The following is a 16,048-nucleotide window of genomic DNA, read 5'->3' on the forward strand; positions in this document are numbered from 1 at the left end:
TGAGAGGTATCATGCATATATCCTCGTTATTAGAATAGGACACAAGCATGATACCTGTCAATTGTGCATACATCTTAGCAGGTGTATAGTGTGTGGTAGGTGGGTGGGGGCGGTGCAATCGTAATGTCACTGGCATTTCTCACTTCCAATGTAAGTAGGGGCTCTGGATGGTACCGGATAACCCCTTTAACAAACCTAAACTGTTCATTCTGTCATGTCCTACGACTTGGGAATCATACGGTATTGTCTTGTATCATTGTTATGTAATAGGTTTGCCTTTTAGAAATGTGTCCTCCCTCTGTACCTGTCTGCCTCCCTAGCTCTGATGTCAGTAACCCCTCTCTTCTTCTTCCTCATTCTGAGAATGTCAGCCATGGTATGAAGCTCATGGCTTGTATCTCTGGTTCAGAATAATGTTTTTTACCTACTGTAATTGTGCATAACTACCAGAATTCAGCTTGAAAGGAAACCTTCTTGTGGAATCTTCATATGTGCCTCTGCAGTCGAGACAAGCTGTTGGATGAAATCTCATCGTGTGACTAGTGGCTCATAGAGGCAGCCAAGAAACGGTGTCTTAAGCACCCCACACTTGCAGACTAGTCATGAAGTCAGAATATATGCAGTTATACAGAAAAAAGATTATATTACAAGTGTGAGCACAACATTTTTTTCCTAACTCACTGCCATACCGAATTTGATCCGAAGAGAATGGACCGGCTGAGGTCTGTGCTGCCTCCTAGCTTACCTCTCTCTCTCCAGTGTAAGAGCCATCAGTGTAGATAGAATACAATGTGATTTTAAAACCTTAGCTTTCCTAATTTAAGAAGAAACTTAGACGATAAAACAGACCATGACTAGTCTGCTTTTCTTTCAGAGCTAAATCAGTGATGCAGTTGATTAAGTAAAACAATTATTATCCAAATTCCTGCACTATAATCTTTTATGGTCAATTAAAGGCACATTTTAAATGATACATACACATTTCCTCATCTCCGCTTTACCCCCTCCCCATCTATATAAGTAGGATTTCAAGTTATCTGCCCTATTAGACCATTAGGGAAAAGCAGTGGCTTCTCCTTCAACACTCTAGCGATCTTAAATAGGACCTGTCACCAGGTCAAAAGTTGTCAGATTTTGCTCTAATTTTATCTATGCTGCTAAATATTTCATTGTTTTTTTTTTAAATTCATGTCCCCTTGGTAAAAGCCATAAGAATTATCACAAAGGAAAATACCAATGTGTCTGGGACCATATATTTAAAAGCAAAAAACAGCATACTCTCTGGAGCATTAGAAATAAAATAAATGCAAAACTTGGCTACCTTTGACCTGGGGAGAGGTCCTTTTTAGCATGGCTAGCAATGTAATAACTGCAGGATACCTGGCTCAATACTGCTACAGTACTAGTTAAACGTTTGGACTCACCTGTTCATACAATTGTTTTCCTTTTTCATATTGGAATTTGCAAATTGTAGATTCAGACTGAAAGCAGAAAAACCACAAGGGGACATATACTGAAATAAGGACTCCAACTTTTACTTAGATGACAGGTTTCATTCCTTTGTTATTCTTTCAAGCAGCTTCATCAGGTATTCACGTGGAATGGCCCTCCAACTGTCTTGAACGCGTTCCCAGAGATGCTAGACGCTTGGCTGCCTTGCCTTCACTCTACCACCCATCTGTTTCCAAAGTACCTGAAGTGGGTTGTGGTCTGGTGATTCTGGAGGCTGTGCCATTTGACACAGTACTCCTTACCTCTACATATTGGTCACAAAGCCACTACATAGCCTGTAGGCTTGTTTTGGGTCATTGTCTTTATGTAACACAAATAATGGCCCAACAAAATGAAAATAAGATGCAATGCCATGTCTTTGCAGAATGCTGTGGTAGCCGTGCTGGGTAAGTGAGCCTTGAATTTGAAATAAATCAACAACACACTATCCCCCACACTATCATTCCTCCACCTCCATGCTTCACAGTGGGCTTGACACATGTATTCAGGAGCTTCTCACCTTTTCTGTATCTCATGTCTCAAAATGTGGTAATGTTCAGTACTGGTGCTGCTTGCTAGCGATCCTCAATAGTGGCTTCTTTGCAGCAATTCAATAATGAAGGCCTGCTCCTCTGGGCAGTTGATGTTTAACTGTATCTGCTACTTTATGTCATTTATGAAGGCTGTTATTCTGAAGTGCTCTCAAATTATATTTTCTGAGGCTGATATCTCTCATGAACTTATACTCTGCAGTAGAAGAAATTCTTGGTCTTCCATTCCTATGGCGGTCCTTATGAGAGCCAGTTTCATTATAGCGATTTTTGTATTTCATGACTGCACTTAGTATTATCCTCAAGGATCAAGCAATTTTCTAGATGGACTGACCTTCATGTCGTAAAGAGTAATCGTCGTTTTAATTTTTATTTCATTGTGTGCAGAAAGTTACCATGGTAACCTGCCATGTGTGACACCCCAGGGTCCTGGTTGTCACAGTGGCATTGCTTTCCTCACGGGGAGAGTGATGTCTATCACGACCCTGGCTCTATGTGTCTCTGTGTCTCCTGGGTGTTAGGGCAAACAGGTGATGTATAATCCAGCTGTCCTGCTGGTTTCTGCTATGTGTCTTAGAGTCCCATAAAAGCCTCGGTCTTCCGGCTACTGGTGTCTGCGCTCAATCAGGTATGTAGCCCAGCTTCACTCTCTGACATGTTAGCTAAAGGCTGTTCTTCCTTCTGTATCTCGCTATCTAGGTGCTACAGCACCTCAGGCTGTATGGCCCCTCACCCATCCTTCTGCCTCAGAATGCTCCAGTCTGCTGTCTGGCACCAACTGTCTAAATCTTCCCAACTGCCTAGCAACTGCCTAGCAACCAATTTCTCCTCCCGACCAGAGAGAGCAGCTCCCCTGAAGTAGGGTGTAGAGCTCCCCCTTCTGGCCTGAAGTCAGAATGGTGTTGTATGTGCTAATTACCTGTTAAAAGGAATCCGCCATCGCTTCCAAGCATGACATCACTCTCCCCATGAGGAAGTCAATGCCACTGTGATAACTATCTAGGTAATGTAGCTCCTAGATAGCGAGATACAAAAGGAAGAACAGCCTTTAGCTAACATGCCGGAGAGCGAAGCACAGGAGTGTGACAACAGGGGAGAATAGCTGGGACTGGGCTACATCCCTGATTGAGCTCAGACACCGGTAGCCGGAAGACCGAGGCTTTTGTGGGACTCTAAGACACATAGCAGAAACTGGTAGGACAGCTGGATTATACATCACCTGTTCGCCCTAACACCCAGGAGACACAGTGACACATAGAGCCCTGGTCGTGATAGAGACCCTGTAAAAAGTCTCGAGTTACCTGTCATACGGGTTTGTGTCCCAGTTCAACAAAGGACAGAGATAACTGAGAGGACCTTGCTACAAAGGCAGTAAGGGACTATAACAATACAGAGCTAGAAGGAAGGCTTTTAACTCCACCTGATAAAGCTGGACTCTGAACTTGCTTCCAAGCCAGCCGGACCCTGCCTGTACCTGTGATCTGGTGCCCTGGACTGTGGCTACCTGCTACCATCAGGTAAAAAGACTGCACAACTGTGTCCTTCGTTCTTTACTGCACCACTCACCATCTTCCATCTATTCACCGGAAGCCCTGGGGACCTACTTCACCTGTGGGAAGTTATACCATCTGGCTGCCATAACTTCACCTCAGAGGACCCCTTTAAGCAGCGTTGGTCATCCCAGACCGAATACCACAGGTGGCGTCACAAAATCTCTTTATTTCAAAAACCCCTTTAAAGACCGTCCCTTTAACATGGGCGCCTAGGGCCACAGACTGGGTCGCCGCCACCATGATACATCCCTTTAAGTACCGGACCCGGTACCGAGTACCCCACGGCCCTGACGGGCGACTCACATGCACCTCCCATGTCACTTTACGAAACCTTCTAAGGCTGGCTAAAGCTCCAGGAGTTGGATATCTCTGCCACTACCATGTCATTGGACTTTTGCATCCTGTGCACTCCAACTTTCCCAGCTTTGCTATTTTGCCATAGAGAGCCTCCTATCATATCCAACTCTTCTACTCCACAGGGCTCTGTTATATTGCCACGAGTAGACAAACCAGTTGTTGTATAACCACTAGGCTTTGTGGTTAAAAGGTACATGTCTGCATCCTTGGTTCTGCTTCCAATATGCCTGTCTGCATTCACAGCCCTGCTGTTCCACACTCTGTGGTCATATGCATGAAACCATTTGAGCCTGAGTTTCTCCTATTGAGATTCCAACAAATCAGCTGTTCTCATTGGTAGAGCTGCTGTGTGGACATTTCTTTTCAGTCCTAAAAAAAGCTCCGAAGAGCCTAAAGATGTATTCCCATCTTCAGCATTTTGACTTATCCACAGGAAGTGCCTTAAAGGCCTTAGATGTGCAGTCACCTATTCTGAACATGGGACTATACTGTTAAAACTCTTGTATGGAAAGATGAGGACAACCTATAGCTTTTACTAAGCTTGTAAAATGTTCTTACTTTAGCTATAAATATGATCAATTGATCATAGTAAATATTCCATATATATTGTACAAATACATTTCTAAAATTCATAATTATGTCAGCCTTAACAGTGCATACTCAAGTGGGTTCCTCTTATATCTTGGGATAGCCTGTCGCTTACAAAAAGGATATTTTCTTTTTTACATATGAGTCAGATAAAGAAAATAAAGTCTGGAACATTTTTTCTTTTTCTGCTATTTTTTTCTGTAATTCTGTTATTTTTTTGTAAAATAAAATAGTATGCAATTTAATTATTTTCGCTTTGCCCGGCACACAGAAAAACTGTGAAATGTGTCTTGGTAATGAAGGTATGCTAGACTTAATCACTGTGTAAGACATATGGTTTTGCTTTTGCTTGTTGACATTCACTAGCTATGCCAAACATTTTCAGATACAAATCAGCAAAAAGTGCCATTTAATAAATACTTTCTCGCCACTTCAGCTTTAGAAGCCTGACAGATGTTAGATTTCTGAGTCCATTAATGTCTTAACCTAAGAACTAGTGATGCGCATTGCAATCAAAAAAAGGCTTTTTTTATCTCCTTATATTTAATTGAACTATAAAACATAGAATATTACTGGTTACTGTACACTACACCACTACCTGTATGTGGATCATTTGCAATAAATGTGCTCAACCCCAACATATTCTCCAGCTGCAAATTAAGAATTCACATTTCAAGGATGTGCAGTACAGCAATTGAGGTTTACATAAACTTGACTTTCTGGTTCAAAAGTAGATTTAGGTGAGAAATGTCGAACCTGAAGGGAAAAGCGGGTAAAAACTCTAATTTATTGATGTGAATTTTTACCTGGGGCTTCTTATAGGTTTCTGATTAACTTGCTTACCAACATCTTGGTTGGTAAAATAGGTAGATTTTATACCGACTCCAAGGACTGCTCCAAAACACATCTGAAACTGAGCAGGAATGATTTTTGGCCAGGAAATGTGCATTTTTGACAGGATTCTTTCTCAAACCAATATTGGCAAGTATGGAGTAATGAAATCTCAAGGATAGTTTGTATTTGCCATAGCATAGCAACAACCCAGAATTGGAATGGGTGATAAAGAGACATTTGTTAAGCCCTATTATACAATTTTCTGTCAAACTCCTCCATGTTGCTGTACAGTGTTTGTGACATACTGTATATGCTGCTGTATAGGCATTGCCTGTGCCTTTGGCATGCTTCTGTGCTACCCTTCATCCTTACAATTTGTGTCTCTAGTATGTATCTATAAAGTATGTAGCTACTGATCGATGACCAAGCTTCCCATGTGACGCCTAAAGAAGGCACCATGAAACATCTAGTTATCAGATCTACTAGCAACAGGAAGTGATGTGAAAATGGCAGACATAAACTGAATTATTCTTTTCTAGCATTAATATGGTTGTCCGGTCCAAAACGATAAGTCTGCAGTCACTCTGTGTGACTACAGACATATGAATCCCCCAGCGCATGAGACTGGAGGGTGTTGTGAAATTGGATTTTGGGCTCCCCCGGTGGCCACTGGTGGAATTGAACTGGTGTGCATCATCCTCTCTGTTCACCTGTTTCCATCAGGATGTGGGAGTCGCTATTTAGCCTTGCTCCTCTGTCACTTCCATGCCGGTCAACATTGTAATCAGAAGCCTTTCTGTGCATGTTCCTGCTGCTAGACAACTCCCAGCTAAGTTGGACTTTAGTCCTTGTTTGTTTTTGCATTTTGTTCCAGTTCACAGCTGTAGTTTCGTTTCTGTGTCTGGAAAGCTCTTGTGATCTGAAATTGCCACTCTGATGTTATGAGTTAATACTAGAGTCTTAAAGTAATTTCAGGATGTGTTTTGATAGGGTTTTCAGCTGACCATGAAAGTGCTCTTTCTGTCTTCCTGCTATCTAGTAAGCGGACCTCAATTTTGCTAAACCTATTTTCATACTACGTTTGTCATTTCATCTAAAATCACCGCCAATATTTGTGGGGGCCTCTGTCTGCCTTTCGGGGAAATTTCTCTAGAGGTGAGCCAGGACTATATTTTCCTCTGCCAGGATTAGTTAGTCCTCCGGCCGGCGCTGGGCGTCTAGGGATAAAACGCAGGCTACGCTACCCGGCTACTGTTAGTTGTGTGGCAGGTTTAGTTCATGGTCAGTTTAGTTTCCATCCTTCCAAGAGCTAGTTCTTATGTTTGCTGGGCTATGTTCTCTTGCCATTGAGAACCATAACAGTTTGACCGGCCAAAAAGGGTTAAATTAATTGACAGAGAAAGGAGAGAAAAGAGAAGTCTGCTGAAGATTTTTATTTTTTATTTTTTTTTTTTTTTCCTTCAGTTCTGAGTGTGCTTGTAATTGAATCTCTTGCAAGTCTGCCTATATTGCAGCCTTTCTCTCTCTCTCTCCTTCTAATCCTGGAATGGCTCTGTGTTCACCTGTTTAAAATGGATATTCAGAGTTTAGCTGCAGGTTTGAATAATCTCACCACGAAAGTTCAAAATTTACAAGATTTTGTTGTTCATGTTCCTATATCTGAACCTAGAATTCCTTTGCCTGAATTTTTCTCGGGGAATAGATCTTGCTTTCAAAATTTCAAAAATAATTGCAAGTTGTTTTTGTCCCTGAAATCTCGCTCTGCTGGAGATCCTGCTCAGCAGGTCAGGATTGTGATTTCCTTGCTCCGGGGCGACCCTCAGGATTGGGCTTTTGCATTGGCTCCAGGGGATCCTGCGTTGCTCAATGTGGATGCGTTTTTTCTGGCCTTGGGGTTGCTTTATGAGGAACCTCAGTTAGAACTTCAGGCGGAAAAGGCCTTGATGTCCCTATCTCAGGGGCAAGACGAAGCTGAAATATACTGCCAGAAATTCCGTAAATGGGCTGTGCTTACTCAGTGGAATGAGTGCGCCCTGGCGGCGAATTTCAGAGAGGGTCTCTCTGATGCCATTAAGGATGTTATGGTGGGGTTCCCTGTGCCTGCGGGTCTGAATGAGTCCATGACAATGGCTATCCAGATCGATAGGCGTCTGCGGGAGCGCAAACCTGTGCACCATTTGGCGGTGTCTACTGAGAAGACGCCAGAGAATATGCAATGTGATAGAATTCTGTCCAGAAGTGAACGGCAGAATTTTAGACGAAAAAATGGGTTGTGCTTCTATTGCGGTGATTCAACTCATGTTATATCAGCATGCTCTAAGCGTACTAAGAAGCTTGATAAGTCTGTTTCAATTGGCACTTTACAGTCTAAGTTTATTCTATCTGTGACCCTGATTTGTTCTTTATCATCTATTACCGCAGATGCCTATGTCGACTCTGGCGCCGCTTTGAGTCTTATGGATTGGTCCTTTGCCAAACGCTGTGGGTATGATTTGGAGCCTCTTGAAACTCCTATACCCCTGAAGGGGATTGACTCCACCCCATTGGCTAGCAATAAACCACAATACTGGACACAAGTAACTATGCGGATTAATCCGGATCACCAGGAGATTATTCACTTTCTTGTGCTGTATAACCTACATGATGTGTTGGTGCTTGGATTGCCATGGCTGCAATCTCATAACCCAGTCCTTGACTGGAAAGCTATGTCTGTGTTAAGCTGGGGATGTAAGGGGACGCATGGGGACGTACCTGTGGTTTCCATTTCATCATCTATTCCCTCTGAGATTCCTGAATTCTTGACTGAATATCGTGACGTTTTTGAAGAACCTAAGCTTGGTTCATTACCTCCGCACCGGGAGTGCGATTGTGCCATAGATTTGATTCCGGGTAGTAAATACCCTAAGGGTCGTTTATTTAATCTGTCTGTGCCTGAACATGCTGCTATGCGAGAATATATAAAGGAGTCCTTGGAAAAGGGACATATTCGTCCTTCGTCATCTCCCTTAGGAGCCGGTTTTTTCTTTGTGGCTAAGAAAGATGGCTCTTTAAGGCCGTGCATTGATTATCGGCTTTTGAATAAAATCACGGTTAAATATCAATATCCGTTGCCACTGCTGACTGATTTGTTTGCTCGCATAAAGGGGGCCAAGTGGTTCTCTAAGATAGATCTCCGTGGGGCGTATAATTTGGTGCGAATTAAGCAGGGGGATGAGTGGAAAACCGCATTTAATACGCCCGAGGGCCACTTTGAGTATTTGGTGATGCCTTTTGGTCTTTCTAATGCCCCTTCAGTCTTTCAGTCCTTTATGCATGACATTTTCCGTGATTATTTGGATAAATTTATGATTGTGTATCTGGATGATATTTTGATTTTTTCGGATGACTGGGACTCTCATGTCCAGCAGGTCAGGGGGGTTTTTCAGGTTTTGCGGTCTAATTCCTTGTGTGTGAAGGGTTCTAAGTGCGTTTTTGGGGTTCAAAAGATTTCCTTTTTGGGATATATTTTTTCCCCCTCTTCCATCGAGATGGATCCTGTCAAGGTTCAGGCTATTTGTGATTGAACGCAACCCTCTTCTCTTAAGAGTCTTCAGAAATTTTTGGGCTTTGCTAACTTTTATTGTCGATTTATTGCTGGTTTTTCTGATGTTGTTAAACCATTGACTGATTTGACTAAGAAGGGTGCTGATGTTGCTGATTGGTCCCCTGCTGCTGTGGAGGCCTTTCGGGAGCTTAAGCGCCGCTTTTCTTCCGCCCCTGTGTTGCGTCAGCCTGATGTTGCTCTTCCTTTTCAGGTTGAGGTCGACGCTTCTGAAATCGGAGCTGGGGCGGTTTTGTCGCAGAGAAGTTCCGATTGCTCCGTGATGAGACCTTGTGCTTTTTTCTCGCGTAAATTTTCGCCCGCCGAGCGGAATTATGATGTTGGGAATCGGGAGCTTTTGGCCATGAAGTGGGCTTTTGAGGAGTGGCGTCATTGGCTTGAGGGGGCTAGACATCAGGTGGTGGTATTGACTGACCACAAAAATCTAATTTATCTTGAGTCCGCCAGACGCCTGAATCCTAGACAGGCGCGCTGGTCGTTGTTTTTCTCTCGGTTTAATTTTGTGGTGTCCTACCTGCCGGGTTCTAAGAATGTTAAGGTGGATGCCCTTTCTAGGAGTTTTGAGCCTGACTCCCCTGGTAATTCTGAACCTACAGGTATCCTTAAGGATGGAGTGATATTGTCTGCCGTTTCTAAAGACCTGCGGCGGGCCTTGCAGGAGTTTCAGGCGGATAGACCTGATCGTTGCCCACCTGGTAGACTGTTTGTTCCTGATGATTGGACCAGTAAAGTCATTTCTGAGGTTCATTCTTCTGCGTTGGCAGGTCATCCTGGAATCTTTGGTACCAGGGATTTGGTGGCAAGGTCCTTCTGGTGGCCTTCCCTGTCTCGAGATGTGCGAGGCTTCGTGCAGTCTTGTGACGTTTGTGCTCGGGCCAAGCCTTGTTGTTCTCGGGCTAGTGGATTGTTGTTGCCCTTGCCTATCCCGAAGAGGCCCTGGACGCACATCTCGATGGATTTTATTTTGGATCTTCCTGTTTCTCAGAAGATGTCTGTCATCTGGGTGGTGTGTGATCGTTTCTCTAAGATGGTCCATTTGGTTCCCCTGCCTAAGTTGCCTTCTTCTTCCGAGTTGGTTCCTCTGTTTTTTCAAAATGTGGTCCGTTTGCATAGTATTCCGGAGAATATCGTTTCTGACAGAGGTACCCAATTCGTGTCTAGATTTTGGCGAGCATTCTGTGCTAGGATGGGCATAGATTTGTCTTTCTCGTCTGCTTTCCATCCTCAGACTAATGGCCAGACCGAGCGGACGAATCAGACCTTGGAGACATATTTGAGGTGTTTTGTGTCTGCAGATCAGGATGATTGGGTTGCTTTTTTGCCTTTAGCGGAGTTTGCCCTCAATAATCGGGCCAGCTCTGCCACCTTGGTGTCTCCCTTTTTCTGTAATTCGGGGTTTCATCCTCGATTTTCTTCTGGTCAGGTGGAATCTTCGGATTGTCCTGGAGTGGATGCTGTGGTGGAGAGGTTGCATCAGATTTGGGGGCAGGTAGTGGACAATTTGAAGTTGTCCCAGGAGAAGACTCAGCTTTTTGCCAACCGCCGGCGTCGGGTTGGTCCTCGGCTTTGTGTTGGGGACTTGGTGTGGTTGTCTTCTCGTTTTGTCCCTATGAGGGTTTCTTCTCCCAAGTTTAAGCCTCGGTTCATCGGCCCGTACAAGATATTGGAGATTCTTAACCCTGTGTCCTTCCGTTTGGACCTCCCTGCATCTTTTTCTATTCATAATGTTTTTCATCGGTCATTATTGCGCAGGTATGAGGTACCGGTTGTGCCTTCCGTTGAGCCTCCTGCTCCGGTGTTGGTTGAGGGCGAGTTGGAGTACGTTGTGGAAAAAATCTTGGACTCCCGTGTTTCCAGACGGAGACTCCAGTATCTGGTCAAATGGAAGGGATACGGTCAGGAGGATAATTCTTGGGTGACTGCCTCTGATGTTCATGCCTCCGATTTGGTCCGTGCCTTTCATAGGGCTCATCCTGATCGCCCTGGTGGTTCTGGTGAGGGTTCGGTGCCCCCTCCTTGAGGGGGGGGTACTGTTGTGAAATTGGATTTTGGGCTCCCCCGGTGGCCACTGGTGGAATTGAACTGGTGTGCATCATCCTCTCTGTTCACCTGTTTCCATCAGGATGTGGGAGTCGCTATTTAGCCTTGCTCCTCTGTCACTTCCATGCCGGTCAACATTGTAATCAGAAGCCTTTCTGTGCATGTTCCTGCTGCTAGACAACTCCCAGCTAAGTTGGACTTTAGTCCTTGTTTGTTTTTGCATTTTGTTCCAGTTCACAGCTGTAGTTTCGTTTCTGTGTCTGGAAAGCTCTTGTGATCTGAAATTGCCACTCTGATGTTATGAGTTAATACTAGAGTCTTAAAGTAATTTCAGGATGTGTTTTGATAGGGTTTTCAGCTGACCATGAAAGTGCTCTTTCTGTCTTCCTGCTATCTAGTAAGCGGACCTCAATTTTGCTAAACCTATTTTCATACTACGTTTGTCATTTCATCTAAAATCACCGCCAATATTTGTGGGGGCCTCTGTCTGCCTTTCGGGGAAATTTCTCTAGAGGTGAGCCAGGACTATATTTTCCTCTGCCAGGATTAGTTAGTCCTCCGGCCGGCGCTGGGCGTCTAGGGATAAAACGCAGGCTACGCTACCCGGCTACTGTTAGTTGTGTGGCAGGTTTAGTTCATGGTCAGTTTAGTTTCCATCCTTCCAAGAGCTAGTTCTTATGTTTGCTGGGCTATGTTCTCTTGCCATTGAGAACCATAACAGGAGGGTATGTATGGATTATACATACTCCCGGCCAATGGGCATGGCCCAGTCCATACATTTGTATGGAGGTAGGCCACGCCGCATCTAGTGATGCAGCCACCCCGTGGGTGTATCCAACTAGAGAGCACAGCCTTGCTCCATACAAGTGTATGGAAGCAAGGCTGTGCCCACTGGCCAGGAGTATGGATAACTCATACATTCCCTCCTGTCCTGGCACAGAAGCTGGATAATCTCAGCAGCACACACTGCATGTGCTGGTGTACTGGGGGGATTCATAAGTCTGTAGTCACATAGAGTGACTGCAGATATATCTATTTGGACTGGATGACCACTTAAGGTAGTCGGGGCATGGAGGAAATAAACGAATCTTGCTATATTGTAGACTATGGTAAGTGCTTGAGCTCATCAGCATGCCGGGAACTCTTTTTATTGAGACAATATCAGTTGACACAAAACTAAATTAATAGGGATTAACACAGAGTTGGCACCACCTATGCATCTATAACAGCTTCCAATCTCCTGAGAAAGCTTTCTACAAGATTTTTGAGTGTGTCTGTGGGAATTTTTGCCCAAGAGATTATTTGCGGTCAGATACTCATGTTTGTGTAGATGGCCTGACTAGATCTACATTCTAGGTCATCCCAAACATGTTTGATGAGTTTCAGTTCTCTTTGCGTCCAGTCAAGTTCTTCAACACTATACACACCCAACCATTCCTTGTTCATTAGGGTACAGTTGTGCTTGAGCAGAAAAGACCCAAACTGTTCCCACAAGGTTGGACTCCTACAATTGTCCAAGGTGTCTTTGTTTATGTAAGCATTAAAGGCGTATTCTCAAATTTGAAAGTTGAAATTTGAAATCTATCAGATAGGGGATTTCTTGACAATTACTGGGTGTCCAAACAATCCAGAGAATCCTGTATGAATGGAGAGGTGGCAAATCACATGCACTGCCACTCCATTCATTCTTAATGGGACCGCCAGAGATTGCTTAGCACAGCACTTGGCTGGTCTTCAGCACTCCCATAAAAATGAATAGAGCAACAGTAAGCATGTTTGGTCACAGCTCCATTCACATGGGGCTTTTCAGAGCCCTGGTTCTCATGATTGGTATGAGTCCAGAGATTAGGAAGTTATCGCCTATTTAAAGGATTGGGTATTGCTTTCAAAACTTGAGATTACCACTTTAAGATTTTCCTTCACTGGAACTAATGGACCTAGGCCAATCCCTGAAAAGAAACCTTAGCATCATACCTCCTCTAACAAACATTACAGTTGGCACAATGCAGTCAAGCAAGTAACATTCTTTTAGCATTTGCCAAACCCAGTATCATGCATCAGATGGCTAGTTATAGAATCATAATTTGCCACCCAGAGAACATGTATTCACAACTCCAGAGTCCAGAGGCGGCATGCTTTGCACCAATGCATCCATTGCTTGGCTTTGTGCTTGATAATTGGCTTGCATGTATCTTGTTGACACCAAGTTAATGCTGAAGGGGGGTTGAAATTCTGCAGTTATAGCAAAGAATTGGTAACTTTTATGCTTTACTCACTTCTACACTGGCAAAACGGCTCTGTAATGTCACAAGGACTGCCTCTCCGTGCTTGCGTTGAAAGGGTTCCTAAGAACTTACAGTATTCAATGATGCCACTGCCGTTTGATTGTGGAGTATTTAGAAGTGAACACATTTCACAACCTGACTTGTCACTTTGGCATCTTATAACAGGACCACGCTCAAATTCAGTGAGCTGAGCACTATAGAATGGCAAATTCTTTCACAAATATTTGGAAAGGCAGCCTGCATAGCTAGGTGCTTGATTTTATATACCTGTGGAAATGGGACTGGATAAAAATCCTGATTTAAATGACTGAGTTGTGTCCCAATACTTTTGTTCACCTCTTGCATATACAGTCATAAGAAAAACTAGATACACCCTCTTTGTAGTCTATGATTTTATGTATTAGGACATTATAAAAACATCTGGTCTTTAAAGTGTCTTAAAATAAATTGAAAAAATCTCAGATGAACAACAAATTTCGCCAAGCTATAATATAAGAAAAACTAGTCTAAAATTCAGAGGTTGTGTGTGAAAAATTGAGTACCACTGAATCGCTTCCATAGGAATTAAGAGGGTAAATAGAGGCCAGATACTGCTAATCAAATGCCCTTGATGAATAGTTCATTAGCAACTGTAACCACATTGATGAAAATAAAACTTTTTGCAATTTGCTAGTCTGGAATATTCAAGTATGTGTTAACACAAAGATAAGATGGAAAATTATCTTAGAAAGTAATTATTGTTGCCCATCAATAAGAAAAGGGTCATAAGACCATTTCTAAAGAATTTGGAGTCCCTAATTTTAAAGTGAGAATTATTATACACAAGTGGAAAATAGTGAAGACAAATTACAATAATTCCAGAAAAGGTCAGGATCAAGTTATGCAATTGTCAAAGCAATTGCGGGAAAAAAAAACAAAGAGTTACAGCTCAGACTCTAAAGGCTTCAGTTAGCATGTTAAATATATAAGTTCATGACAGTCCAATTGGAAAAAGACTAAATAATTAAGGCTTATTTGGTAGGGTTTAAAGGAGAAAACATCTTTTTAAAAAGAATATGGCACCACAACTAAAGATTGAAAAGTTGCTTCTGAACAAACTCATGACTTGTAGAAAAATGTGGTTTTGGCAGATGAGATCAAAGTGGAGATATTTGACTATAATGACACTATTAAATGTAAATCAGAATGATGAAATAAGAAAAGAATCAAGGTATTGCAATGACGCAGTGAAAATCCAGACGTAAACCCAATTGAAATGCTGAGGCGGGACTTTAAGAAACCAATAAATACATTAATACCCACAAATCTCAATGAACTTAAAGAGAAGGTGATGTTTTCATTTGTATTTGATAAATGAATTATATACACTTAACCCATAAAATCTTTGTAAAAAAATGAGTGGGTAAAAAATTCTCCAGATCTATGTAAGAGACTGATAAAGTTATACAGAAAACAGTTGCTTAAAGTTCTGATTCTAGAAGCTTGACTAATAACAAAAAACAGACCCAGAGATAACTGCTATTATGATTTTTTACCAGAGTTATTCTAGCAAGTGGCTTTTAACATGTAAATGCACTTTTAAGTGAGTTTTCAAAATAACCTCAGTCTACCGCAGTCTAGTCAATAGATGCCACAGCAGCCTTTTTTTGTGTGCTCTGCCTCTTAATCGCTACAGTTTTCTCCTCCCCGCTCCATAGGCTTCTATGGCTGGCAGGTGTTATATGTTTTGTAGCTGAAGACAGAACGGTAGAGATATGTAGAGCCGTTTTTGACAGTGAATGATCAGCGCACTGAGTAAAGTCGGGATAGAGGCATTTTTCTCTTTTGAGCTGTTAATTTTCTCATCTTTGATTGTTCAATAGATTTATGAAATGTAAAAGTGTGTTGTAACTCTTTAATTTGAAAATTTATGATTATGTATAGTCGTGGCCATAAGTTTTAAGACTGATGCAAATTTAGTTTTTTTTGCAAAGGTTTCTGCCTCAGTGTTTTTAGATGTTTTAGTCGGATGTTTCTATGATTACTGAAGTACATTTATAAGTATTTTATAATATTTAAACTAGCATTGACAAATGCATCAAGATTCTACAAAGACTACATTTTTATAGTTTTGACTCTTATTTTTCCAGACTTTCATAATTTTGCCGAAGCATCCTGGATATCAGCTTCTGGGTAAAATCAAATCATGATGGAAGGTAACCCATACCTGTCTAAGTAGTGATTGAAATTTATCACAATTTCTGTGTTTTTAATTTTCCACCTGTTTTTTGGAGGTTTGACTACAGGTTCTCAAAATGATTTACAGATCTGGGGAGTTTCTTGGCAATAGGCCCAAAATTTCAATGTTTTATTCACAGAACCACTTAGTTATCACATTTGCTTTGTAACATGGTCTCCATCATGCTGGGAAAAGCATGGTCCGCCATCAAATGTCTGCTGATTCTCAGAAGTTGCTCTTAGAAGATGTTTAGATGCTATTCTTTATTCACTGTAGTGTTCATAAGCTAACTTTTGAGTGAGCTCATTCCCTTGGATGAAAAGCAACCCCACAAATGAATGGTCTGAGAATGCTTTATTGCCAGCATGAGGCTCATGTTAGCACTCACTTTTTCTTCTGCGGACAATCATTCTTCCAGATGTCTCAAACAGTTTGAAGGGAGTTTCATCAGAGAAAATAACTTTGCCCCAGTCCTCTGCAGTCCAATCCATGTACAGTACTTCCTGCAAACTATCAGTATTTCCATGATG

The 16,048-nt window shown here is 42.4% G+C and overlaps 1 long non-coding RNA gene across 9 annotated transcripts in view; it reads left to right on the forward strand.

The window, feature by feature from the left end:
- The window catches only part of LOC143782488 (uncharacterized), a 435,273-nt gene that overhangs the window by 255,255 nt on the left and 163,970 nt on the right, over positions 1-16,048 (forward strand). For 2 of the 9 annotated variants that reach the window (XR_013216967.1, XR_013216965.1), the window contains exon 3: positions 15,430-15,495. The exons of the other annotated variants lie outside the window; for them this stretch is intronic. This is a non-coding gene — a long non-coding RNA (uncharacterized LOC143782488). The remainder of the gene's footprint in view (positions 1-15,429; positions 15,496-16,048) is intronic. 9 annotated transcript variants of the gene reach the window in all.

The sequence above is a fragment of the Ranitomeya variabilis genome, chromosome 6, assembly GCF_051348905.1.
Source record: "Ranitomeya variabilis isolate aRanVar5 chromosome 6, aRanVar5.hap1, whole genome shotgun sequence".
NCBI lineage: Eukaryota > Metazoa > Chordata > Amphibia > Anura > Dendrobatidae > Ranitomeya > Ranitomeya variabilis.